We start from the raw sequence: 12378 nt of genomic DNA, 5'->3' as shown, positions 1-12378 counted from the left end.
CTCAGTTAAGATCTGAAAGCAGAGTAGAAGAATGCCAAATGGAAGGGGCGAATTCATGCCAGGCAGATGTTAGACAATGTTCCTGTGTCAGAATGGAGTATGTAGGGAGTGATCAAGGACATAAGAGAGCCATTACTGTTGGAGCAGAGGAATCTGGGGGACGCTGGTGGAATGATCAGGTGTTAGATGTGAGTCAGTAAGGGGTAAGACTATGAGACATTCTCTAACCTCTGAATTAATTTTATTAGTTATGAAATCAAACTTCTTTCAAAAGATTTCATTGGCTGTAATATTTAGAATGGCTTGAGTTACAAAATATTCATTGGTATCGTGGAAAGAACTAGTGGTGATACAGCACAGTGGCTGGAAAATAAAGTACCAGATCATGACCAAAATCAGAAGTCAAAATGTGTCTCTCAGAATCAGTTAAATTTATGCTGCAGGAAAAAACAATATCAGAATCTCTGCAGCTTAACACAGCAGACGTAAAATTTTCATTTATGTTACAGAGCTATTACAGGTCAGCTGCATCTCGGTCCCTTGTCACCTTCACTTTGGGTCGTAGGTGATGGAGCAGCCTTTATCTGGAGTGCTGCTGGTAGTAGTCCTGGAAGGAGGAAATTGGCAGAGGGTATGTTGGCTCTTAAAGCTTCTGTTCTGCAATGACACATGTCATTTTCTCTCATATTTTATTGAGCAGGTCACAAAGTCAACACCGACATTAATGGGATGGGGAAGAATCAGGGAGAAGTACTGCAGGAAAGTAAATTGGAATAGACTAACAGTCTACCACATAGTAAGGATCTTAGTCTTTATGATGGAACCTATGGGGAACAAGTAAACAATCCCAAACAGAAATGCATTTTAAGGTAGTGCCTACACATAAAAGCATCAAAACTGAGTAAGGACTATACAGAGTCAGTATCTATTACTTAACAAACCACAACAAACCTATTATTCTGCTTTGTAGACTATGTACCTTAAGTGACATAATAGTTTCATATATAATTATGGGGTAGCAATTATGAATCAGGCATTCTCAGTGAACTGTCTGATTCACAATTGTCACCCCATTATTATAATTAACATTATCTAAGGATACATATATATCCTATATATCTCATCCCTTTAAACAAACAATGGAGGCTATATTTGCAGACTTTGTCTAGCTGGTGCCACCCTGCCTACTCTGTTGTTTTGGGCAAATGTAATGTAAACTGTACCTGTTTATCCTCTCACTTAAGTTTGTTCAGGCTACATCTCTTACTCGTCAGTGAAACTCTAGGTAGGCACTAGATGTTTCAGATTTCAAATTCCTCAAGCTTGAATTAAAACTTTTCTTAAGACTGCGAGGTGCCTGGGTGGCTCAGTTGGTTAAGCATACAACTTGATTTTGGCTCAGGTCATGATTCCATGGTTCATGAAACAGAGCCCCCCCCCCCCCCCACCTTGGGCTCTGTGCTGACAGCCCAGAGCCTGCTTAGGATTCTCTCTCCCTCTCTCTCTGCCCCTCCCCAGCCCTCTCTTTTCTCTCTGTCTCCTTCTCTCTGAATAAATAAATATTAAAAAAACAAACACTTTTCTTAAGACTTTTTTTCTTTCATATCTCAAAATTCTTGAATTTCCATACATTTATATCAATGCATACATTTTATAGTAAAAAGTGTTAAGGATAAAACATTTCAGGGTGAGTCATTGCTCAAGGTCCCTGTGTACAAAGCTGCATAGTTTGTAAAGGTATTCACATTCTATCCATTATTTACTAATGGCATAATCAATGTGATTCAGCACCTAAGCAACTTTCAACACTTATTTTAAATATAAGTAAAAACTACTGTGAATATAATTACTGAGTCTAATGTAACTAGAATTTGTATTCACAATGACAACAGACATTAGTCATTATCTGCGAAAATCTCAGAGTTACCGTCTATCTACTCTTGTGTAGACAGACATTGATTCTGTTTTTGACAGGGTTCATGTAATGAGTCATTTATTGTATTTCAAACTTAACTGCACTGCCAGTGTAGGCAAGGAATGTGGTTGCACATGTTTACATCTGGGCCTACTGCTGAATCCAGAGCAGTGACATGCATATTAAAACAAAAAACACTCAAATTATTGAAAAGGGGAAGGATGTTTGATGCTCTTGCCATAACATAAGGAAGCCTATCAGCCAATGAGCGAGTTTATTAAATTGTGGTAATTCAATTAAAAACAAATTTTAAAATTCTATTATTTGTAGAATATTTTGGCTATGAGAAAACAAAAATGGAAGCTGCAACATTACAAATAGCAATAAATGATCAAAAAAGTTATTTTATGTGAATTTTAAAGTAAATTTTTTGTGTTTGTTTTTAGCCCAAATAGGAGGAATAATTTATCATCTATGTTTATCATTTAAATTTTCAAAAAGGGAGTTTGACTTTTCATCAGATGTTGGGTGTAAATGGAGTGCTCTCATACAAGGTTGGGCACAGGTGAGTCTATGATTTGGTTAGACAGATTAATATGGGGGTAGCATCATGGTTGACCAAAGCAGTGGATAGCAGGAGTCTACCTATGTGGGAGATCAGACTCTCATTTTAGTTCTTGGTTGGATCATTTTGTACTAAATTGCCCCAGTTCCTGGGAGGTAAGCACTAAATGCTTTGAGTTTCCCAAGTGATGGGAGTGTTATTCATGGAAGGTCTCTCTGACCATACCTGATAGACAGTTCATGCTAACAAGCTGACTCACAATGGACCCCTCAATAGTTATGCTAGGGAGATGATGTAGGGCAACAGCTGGCCTCACAAGACAGAATAACCTTAAGACTAGAGGATGGGTCTTAGGCCACAGGACATCTCTGGGGAAGGATGGGGTATTAGAGATTGAGTTTGACCATGTGGATAATGAATCAATATCCACTTGATGAAACCTCAATAAAAACTCTCAAACTGAAGTTTCAGTGAGATTCTCGTGTTAGAAATGCTTCACACATATCGCCACACATCGATACATCGATACTTAGAAGAGTAAAGCATCCTTGAAGACAATGGAAGCTCCACATTTGGATACTTCCCAGAGTGCACCTTACACATCTCTTCCTTTGGCTCATTCTAATTTGTATTCTTTTACTATAATAAAATTGTAATCATTGGGTAAAACAGGACTTAAACTCAAAGAAATTAGAAGTCTAATTACCGAAACTATGTTGCAAGACATGAGATTCAATGACAAGGCTTGGGTCACGTAGTTCGGATCTGACTGGTAATTTTATACTCTGAGGCCCACCTTCATTGCCCTTACCTCTGCTTGGTTGCTTGATCTCCATCTATTTTTTGGCCCATGCTATTTCAGATTTAGCTTTGCCTATGTAATGAAGTACGTTAATAAACCAACAGAGAGGATTCTCAGGGCAAAAATGGTGCAATATTTATATTTGTGGTTCAACAGTTAACAAAAAACTTAATTTTCTTATAAACTAGAAAGTCAGCTTATGTAATAGTCTACAGAATAGTTAAGAAAAAATATATTATGTTCTTCTGATGTCCTTTATATAAGCCAATGATGGAAAACTATCACAAACACTTCATCAATAGTAAATATAAATTAGGTTGTTATTACCACTGTAACTGGAAAGTTTTGTATGAAACCACATATTTTTAATTATATGCATTTGAAGTCTATCTTTTAAGTATATAATATGCATTTTTAAAAGTATATGCATATATTTTAAGTATATACATTGTGTACATTTGTATTAATAATATATAATTAAATTAATTTATATGCATTAAGTATATGCCTTTTAAGTATATGCATGTATTTTAACAACATGCATTTGAAATATAACTTGAAAAAATTTAAAGAGTAAATAGTAACATAATAATTAAATATGAAATATCACAGAAGTGTTTTCCAAGTTGATAATTTTATGAATAAAATGAAATATATTTGCTCTCATATATATGTATATTTTCAATATATATACACATACAGATTCAGAGTTAAAGATGACTAAATTAGATATATCTTTAAGCATATGTGTATGGTATTATCATTTTATATTCTTTCATGAACTTTTCAATGTAAGGAGAGGTGTTTTCTCTGTGTTCTCTTCAAAATCTAATAAACGATCATTCTCATTGAAAACTAATACATATGTGGAAGTATAATTTATATGATACACAAAATATCAAAATCAGAAACATGTAAATCTTGTTTACAAGTATTGTTTTTAAGTAGGCATATAAAAATGTTGGCAAAGTGCTCCTAAGGAAACCGACCAAATGGATTACAAAGCAGACCATAGCGTACTCTAAACACATATTTCTGCAAAGCCAAAATCAAAAGTAGCAGTATTATTAGTATTTGAGATGAGGAAACATTCGAGTGTGTCCTGATGAATGCCAAGATTGAGCAGCTCACTGTCAAGGTACGTTTAGGTTTACTGGAGTAGAGGCACTGTAGCAAAATAACGGACTGTGTACGTAAAGACAATAGATTTAATTGAAGTATGCCAGCTGTGTGGCAGGTAATACAGTTCACGTATTAGTATATTCAGTTTCTTCAGAAGAGGCAACATTGTCCCTGAATGTGAAATAAAAATAGCTAATATGGCTTTTTAACCCCTGATCTTACTTGAAATAATTTTTAAATAGCTTGGGGAATGGCTCCACATACATATCTATATGAAAAATATGCTGAACATATAAAAAATAAGGATGCAACTGTAGAAGAATTATCATCTTATACACTGTTTACACAGAGTAAAAAATAGGTAAGAGTATAAAACTGTTTAAACTGCATTTTCACGAGTAATTTATATTCATCAGCTTCAGGTATTTAAACAGTAAAAGAACTAATGAAGCACTGGTGACTGAATACCTATTGCTATGTTCCTTATTATTTTTCTTCTTAAGCCTTAATGAGCTGTAATTCCAGTCGCTAGTATTTTGTATCAAACATGCTTTATTATAACAAAGAGTAGTGACAAGGAGCTCTATCTCACTTCATGAACACCAAACTTACTGCAGATATGTAAATGAGAAGCTACAAAGCTAGAGAAAAGCCTGGAGATATTAACATCTGTGTGAACGAAGCAGCCATTTCACAACCCAGTGGACCTTAAACACAGCAGACATTGAAATCTGTTCAGTACATGGGGTGGATATTTAAATATGTTCAATTACTGCTTGTCTCCCAGCTGCTGTCTGAACATGGCTTCAGTAATATTAGGGAGTCTACTTTGACATCACTGGCATATAAACATCATGGCCTTGATTAATAGTTACTACTAGACTAAGTGGCCATTTTAAAACCGCAAGTACGAATTTGAATTGAATATGCTCAAAGCCTGTTCCTTGGAGTGAAGACGTTGGAATCCACTTACTAAGAAGAAAGGAAAGATGAGAAGAATGACTTCTGACAACTTTGCTTATTTTTTTTGTGTCACTTTGAGAATGGATATTCCATAAGTTTGATTTATGCATGAATATGTTTCAACAAAAACTTAAGTCAATGAATGGTTTAATATTTTTTCAAGAAAAAAATTGCATCGATGAATGTTACTTGGAAAATCAAGAACATTTCTGAGTAGAAACGTCAGTCATAAGAAGGAAATGAGCACTTTGAAAAACCATGTTTGCTTCTCTTCAAAGACCATTTTTAAAACATTTCTTTAATGTTTCTTTAAAAATAAATAAAATCTTCAGGAAACTTGTGATTATTTTTTAAAGTGTGTGAGATTAGTACGCCAGGAATTTTTTTGAGGGAGGAGGAATAAATGAGAAAGATTCAATCCTTAATTTTCAATTATTGAGACACAACCATCATAATTTTTAAATTGATATGTCATAAAAGTTATAAGAACCTTTCACAGTATATAATGAATTCCAGTCTATTATTGATTTGAATGTTTGTAACTACTAATTTTTCCAATATAATTGACAGAATAACATTCTCTGCTCCTAACCTTTTTATCAAAACCATTATTGGAGCTGAGTATTTGTAAAAATGCCAGCGCTCCCATTTAAAAGGCCAATTTCATGGCTTTATGAGTATATAGTGTTAGTAAATTAGCATTATTTTCTTTATGTTTGATGCCTTTGCAATTATAACACACTATTTTGTCATTAGTCACATTTTAAAAATCCAGGTGACACATATTTTAAAGTTTACACAAATCATTGTAAAAATGCCCTATATATTAGGCTGTAAGAATCCAGGGTAAGTGATAAATATTTTAAACAGTCACTGAGACTGCTTAAATTTCACCATTTACTTCAATAGTTGAGAGGCTCCTTTGGCACATTAGGGATGGCAGGCGGCATATGAATCTTCGGCTTTGTATGCGTTATCAGACCATGTAGGACTGGACAGTAGATAACACATTTTCAGAGGCTATAACTTCCTCAGAATTATGTGGCAAGTTATTTTTATTACTTCCAAAGCATTTCTATAATGTCATTTCTTGGCCTTTAACAGATTAATATTTTTATTTCCTCCATGTGAAGGGGTTGTGGGTTTGTATGTAAAATAAGTTGAAGTTAATTAATGCAGCTAAACTTTAAGGAAGCCTGGGCAGGTGACCCAAGATTTGAAGGGTATTATGTTAATCATAATTTCCACAGCTTAAACCTCTTCGTTTTCCCTAAGATGTAGAAAATCTGTAGTGAAATAGTATAACAGAGATTCTAAAACACGATAATAACTCAAACATAATCATCATTTATTTGAAGCAGTATGTTGCTGACTGTCAAAGGTCAGGTCTGTCAATATCTCAAGAAAAATATTTCTCTCAAAAGATGATTCCGTAAAGTAGTTAGTTATTGCATCTGGTGTTGATGCATTCCAACAAAAGTGGTTGTAAAATTATACTCTTATTGTTTAATGTTATAGAAACTAAGACACTAAGGGCAGTAAATAATAAGCAAATTCTCACAATGGACTAAGTATGCCAAAAACTTTTTTTATCACATGTGTATTTATTTCTAAGCAAGATGTTCTTCCTCTTTTTTTTTTTAAATTTACAATAGAGCTTTCATTCATTCATTCATTCATTCAGCAAGTGTTTCATATTATCTCCTATATACAAGGTACATTTGCAGATTTTGGAGACTGAGAAAAATATTTGCCTTCATGCAGTTTACTTGCAGCATAACATGGCAAAAAAGATGAATAAACAAATAAGCAAATATGATTTAATTAATGGCTAGTTTTTAATGAGGTGGATAGGGAAGGTCCTTCTGAGTACATACCATTTAAGCAAGGATTTGAAGAAAAGATGAGTGAGTCAGGTGGATAGCTGTGAAAATAGTGCTAAGCAGACAGAACGGCAAGTGCAAAGTCCCAGGATGGAAATGTGCCTGGTTTGCACCTACTGAGGATTCTCCTTATGATTGTTCTCTTGATAGAAACACATTTAATTTCATAATTAAATATTTACCAAAAGAAAAGACAAAAAAACAGGGAATATTGAAGTTAAAAATAACTGAGAGAGAGAAATAATTTCTAGAAAATTTAATAGTGATTTAAAAAAACGGTCTGCTGTAAGTCACAAAATTAATTGTCAGTGTATTTAACAAAATATTCCGTGACTTCATTTCAACTGATCTCACAAATGACATACCCCTTGCAAAGAGAAAATCAAACTAAGATGCAAAGTTTATAGTTACATCAGTAACTAATCATTGGTTATGAATATATATTGTGTTATGTGGGAAAAAATGCCAAAAATACTTGTGTGTAGTCATTGGTTTAAGACAGACAGAGACAGAGACAGAGAGAGAGATGGGGGCAGAGGCAGGGCTGGTGGCTTCTACAGTGTTTGATGAAAATCCAAAATGTAAATATGCATTTAAATAGCTACAGAAGTCATTCCATCGCAGGTTAGAGGATAATGTCCATCATATATACGTTTACCTTTTTTTCTTTATTTCTTGTGAGTGTCAGGTATACAGTATTAACTTAATCAACTCATGAGGTCATTGTGTAATTGCCATATTGATCCAACCAAAGCATAGCTAAATTATTTTAATACTGTAGTATTTTTATCTCTCTTTCCTACTTCCCATTATCTGCTCCTTCACATACTTAGCACTCACTCTGAAATAAAGTGTGAACATATCAGTATATATTCTTAAAAAACAGATACATACATTTATTGTTTTATGTGTGGTTATAATTAGTACCATATATGTATTTTTTAACTTTCATCTAATAATTTCACAGTCCTATTGAAGTTGTTCTATATAAACAAATTTCATTGATTTTTTGTGACATCGTGTTCCACAATTTGCCAACACTACCACATTATAGTCATTCAATCCTACACTGATAGACTCTAGCCTGACTCCAAAGGCCCACTACTATACCGTATACAAACATAACCACACCTATGCATGGCCTGTGTAAGAATTTCTCCTGCTTGTTTTCCGACGCAAATGAAACATGAATGATCCTATGAATCCACAACCTTACCTAAGTTTATATTAGTTCATATTCAAAATTTGGATTTAAAAACAAAATATAAAACAGGGGCACCTGGGTGGCTCAGCTGAGACAACAAAAATCATTATTCATAGGCTGTGTCTCAGGCTGCATGAGCTCATGTGTGTGTGCTTGTGTGCATGTGTGTATATGTGTGTGTGTGAGAGAGATTGGATAAAAAGACTTCTATCTTTCCTGAGCTAGGCTTTACTCCACATAATCATTTTACATTGCTATAGGATGAGACATTGGAACTATTTTCCAACACAAGTTCAGTCATGAACCTTTTACTCAAAATGATAAAAACCTCTGTAGGCATTTATTTCTGCATTATCTCTTCTCTATGCTAAAGTTGCTTTTACTTCCCTTCTTGCCATGAGAAGAAAAGCTTATGAATTCTGACCATAATATTAATGCAAATTTTTAGAGACAGATAATGGTGCCTCAGTTCCTCTACATCCTATCCCTACTATTTTTTTAATATCACTTATTCTTTTTTGTCCTTTACTTATTTTAAATCTCACATCCCAGTAGATCCAAACTCCAATCCTCTTTTCACAGGCAGATCATCTTTTGTCATCATGAATCCCATGTTGCACTTGCTTTACCCCCTTCGATGGCTTCCCATTACTGTTACAGTAAAATCTAGAATTGTCATGGTGTATTAGACCACACATTACCTAGCTCCTTGTTTATTTTAACCTCATTTCACTTCACTCATGTGTCCACATGCAACACATCAGTTATACTAGTCTTTCTTTTCTTAAATATATACAGAAATGGAGGCAGTTTTGTGCATGCCTGTGTGTGTGTGTGTGTGTGTGTGTGTGTGTGCGTGTGTGTATTTATACATCTATTTTCTACCTCTGTCCATTAAGGGGCCTTACAAAAAATGGCATCCTGCAATTAATGAGAACATCTAGCATTTAAATATTGGTTTCTAAATACCATTTCCCAATAAAATGAACAAAATTCCAGGACTGTGGCTGGGAAAGTCCCAGATAAGCCTGGAACATCTTGGCATACCAGAAAATAAGAAATTTCTTTAAAAATGATAGAAGCATATCAAAAAATTACAGGAATCACTAGGAAGGATCTATCAATGACCAAATAAGAGTTTTTTTGAACAAAAAAATAAACAACACTGCTATAGGATTATAATGCATAGAATAAAGTAAATATCCATGACTAAATACTGATACCAATAATGAAGCAAATGAATTAATGAATAAGAAAGAAGCATTCTTCCTTAGAGTAGAATTCAAATTAATGAGTGTGGAAAGAATGATGGACATAGACAATCACAATTTGGCAAATACCAGTTATAAATGTTGGAAGGCAAGAATAATTGATGGATGTTAAATTAGGTGGGTAAAATGTATAAAGATGAACAGAATACTTTCATAGCCTCAAAATATCTCCCCACAAGATAGTGATTAATTACTAATGGAATACAGTAATTTATAGCAGAGAATCTTGAGAGGTACCATCTGAACAAAATTTAATATTACCAGTAAAAAGTGATAGGTAGTATGAACATTATGTACTTCCTGATATGATACTGTGAGAAGAGCAAAGCATCATTTCTTTACATTACTGCCAAAATTGCACAATTCATTCTAGTCTAAGGACACGTCATATAGATCCATATCAGGGGATGGTCTATGAAATAATCAGCCAGTGCTTTTCAAATGTGTCAAGGCTGTGAAAGACAAACAAAACTGAGAAACTGTCCCACACTGAAGGGCACTAAGGAAATGTGACAGCTATGAGCGATGTGAAGTCCTGAGTTAAACTCTAGATCAGAAAAAGTACATTATTGGAGCAATTGGTAAAATCTGAATAATATCTGTGAATAGTTAATAATACTGTAACAATGTTAATTTCTTAGTTTGATAAGTGTCCTATAATTATTTAAAATGTGAAATTAGGGGAACTGAGTGAAGGATATACATATATATACCATATATATATGGTTCTTGGAATATCATGTATATTCTTAGAATATCATTTTTCCAACTTTTTTGTAAGATCATATTACTTTTCTGCTTAAAATCATCTTACAACTTTCCACTTCACTCAGAGCAAATTATAAAATGTTTTTACCTGGTCTACAAGGTGCTACACGATCCAGACCTAGCTACATATCTGATCAACCCCCTTCCATACTCACCTCACTGTTTTTACTACACTATCCTTTTTTTAAATTTCTCCTCCAGAATTCTAAGCCTGACTTGCCTAAAGGTCTTTGTGCTGTTATATCTGTCTGGAAGGCATTTCCCGAAGTACCTCAGTGGATCCCTTACCCTCTGAGATAAAATAATAGCCCCCTTTCCCATTATCACTTATTATCCATTTAACCAACTCTGTTTTGCTTCGTAGTATGTCTCATATTTTGACATACTTATGTAATCCTTATTAATATTTTTAAAATTTATTTTAAATAAGATCTATGCCCAACGTGGGGCTAGAATTCATGACCTGAGATCGAGAGTTGTATGCTCTACCAACTGAGAGAAACAGGCATCCCGTATTTTAAATTTTCATGTCTTTATTCAATGTTAAAAGCAACTAACTGATCAGACTCAGACTCCACTCATTAATAAGATTGGTGATTGAAAGATGGTGCTAATTTGTGACTATATTCCCAAACACCTATTATATCTAGATGATTATTTGTAGCAAATGAAATTTAAGTATACATGATATTTGTGTGTCTTCTGAATTAACAAGCACGTGTGCTGTCCTGAGAGGTGTGTTTTTTTGTTTGGTTTTGTTTTGTTTTTTTTACCTGTTACTTAGGGGAGAGGACTCTGAAGACCAAGAAGAGGACTGAGCCACAATATGGAAGATCATTTTCCAAAAATAGCCAAGCGAAGACCCCTCAACCAGGAGGATTCTTGGTAGACTGTGACATAAAAACAAAATAAAGATTGACTGTGTTAAATTGCTGAGGATTTAGAATCTATATTTTACAACATCTAGAATTACCTCAATTATAATGAATAATAATGAAATGTGTTCCTTAAAGTTTAGCTATATCATTAGCTTAGTTTTTGACATGAAATGAAACAAAGTTTCTGATATAACATTCAAGGTTCAACATGCACTCACTAAACTACAGATCTAAGCAAAGAGGTTGGAAAGTGGAATGCTAGTTATGTCTCTTGTTTATCCTAGTCAAAGATAAACCTTTGACTTTTGAGCATTAAAACAATTCTCAGGCATGGAACTTGCTAAGGCCAGAAGCTGAAAAAGTTTGCAGCACCTCATGAAGGCACACTTTATTTACTTCATTAAAATATGTGTTTTATTTTTTATTTTTAAAGTTTTTATTTAAGTTCCAGTTAGTTCACATATAGTGTTATACTAGTTTCAAGTGTACAAATCAGTGATTCAACACTTCCATAGAACACCAGGTGCTCATCACAACAAGTACACTCCTTAATCCCCTTCATCCATTTAACCCATCCCCCACTTCCTCCCCTCTGGTAACCATCACATTGTTCTCTGTAAGTAAGAGTCTGTTTCTTGGTTTGGAAGGCACCCTTTCTTGCTACAGCTTTAGATGTTACAAAGGAGGATAATGCAAAAGGAAGAACTGCTCCCCTTACCATCCAGAGCAAGGACTCACAGAGAAAAATGGATTAAAGAATTTCTACCAAAAATAAGAAATAATATCTACTCTAAAAGGTAAGGCTGTCATCCTTTGCAACTCAGATTTCATGATCCCTGTGAATAAGTGCTACGTGGTCCCAGTTCTTTGCTTTTCTCAAATGTGTTATTTGTTTTGTTTTAATTACAGTTTTACCTTGTCTCAGCTCCACTCCTGTATATTTGGAATTTTGGAGCTGCAGACATGTATCTATTCTAGCTCACACTTTGCCGGTTCAAGAAGAACCA

At 34.2% G+C, this 12378-nt stretch overlaps 1 long non-coding RNA gene across 1 annotated transcript in view; it reads right to left on the bottom strand.

The window, feature by feature from the left end:
- Window positions 1–243: 243 nt before the first annotated feature.
- The window catches only part of LOC122213438, a 30192-nt gene continuing 18057 nt past the window's right edge, over window positions 244–12378 (bottom strand). The window contains exons 2-3 of the long non-coding RNA XR_006199515.1: window positions 11267–11383; window positions 244–607 (exon numbers count right to left, since the gene is read on the bottom strand). This is a non-coding gene — a long non-coding RNA (uncharacterized LOC122213438). The remainder of the gene's footprint in view (window positions 608–11266; window positions 11384–12378) is intronic.

This window comes from Panthera leo, chromosome A1 (assembly GCF_018350215.1).
Source record: "Panthera leo isolate Ple1 chromosome A1, P.leo_Ple1_pat1.1, whole genome shotgun sequence".
NCBI lineage: Eukaryota > Metazoa > Chordata > Mammalia > Carnivora > Felidae > Panthera > Panthera leo.
The sequence above is the reverse complement of the archived record's forward strand: the minus strand, read 5'-3'. Positions and strand labels throughout refer to the sequence as shown.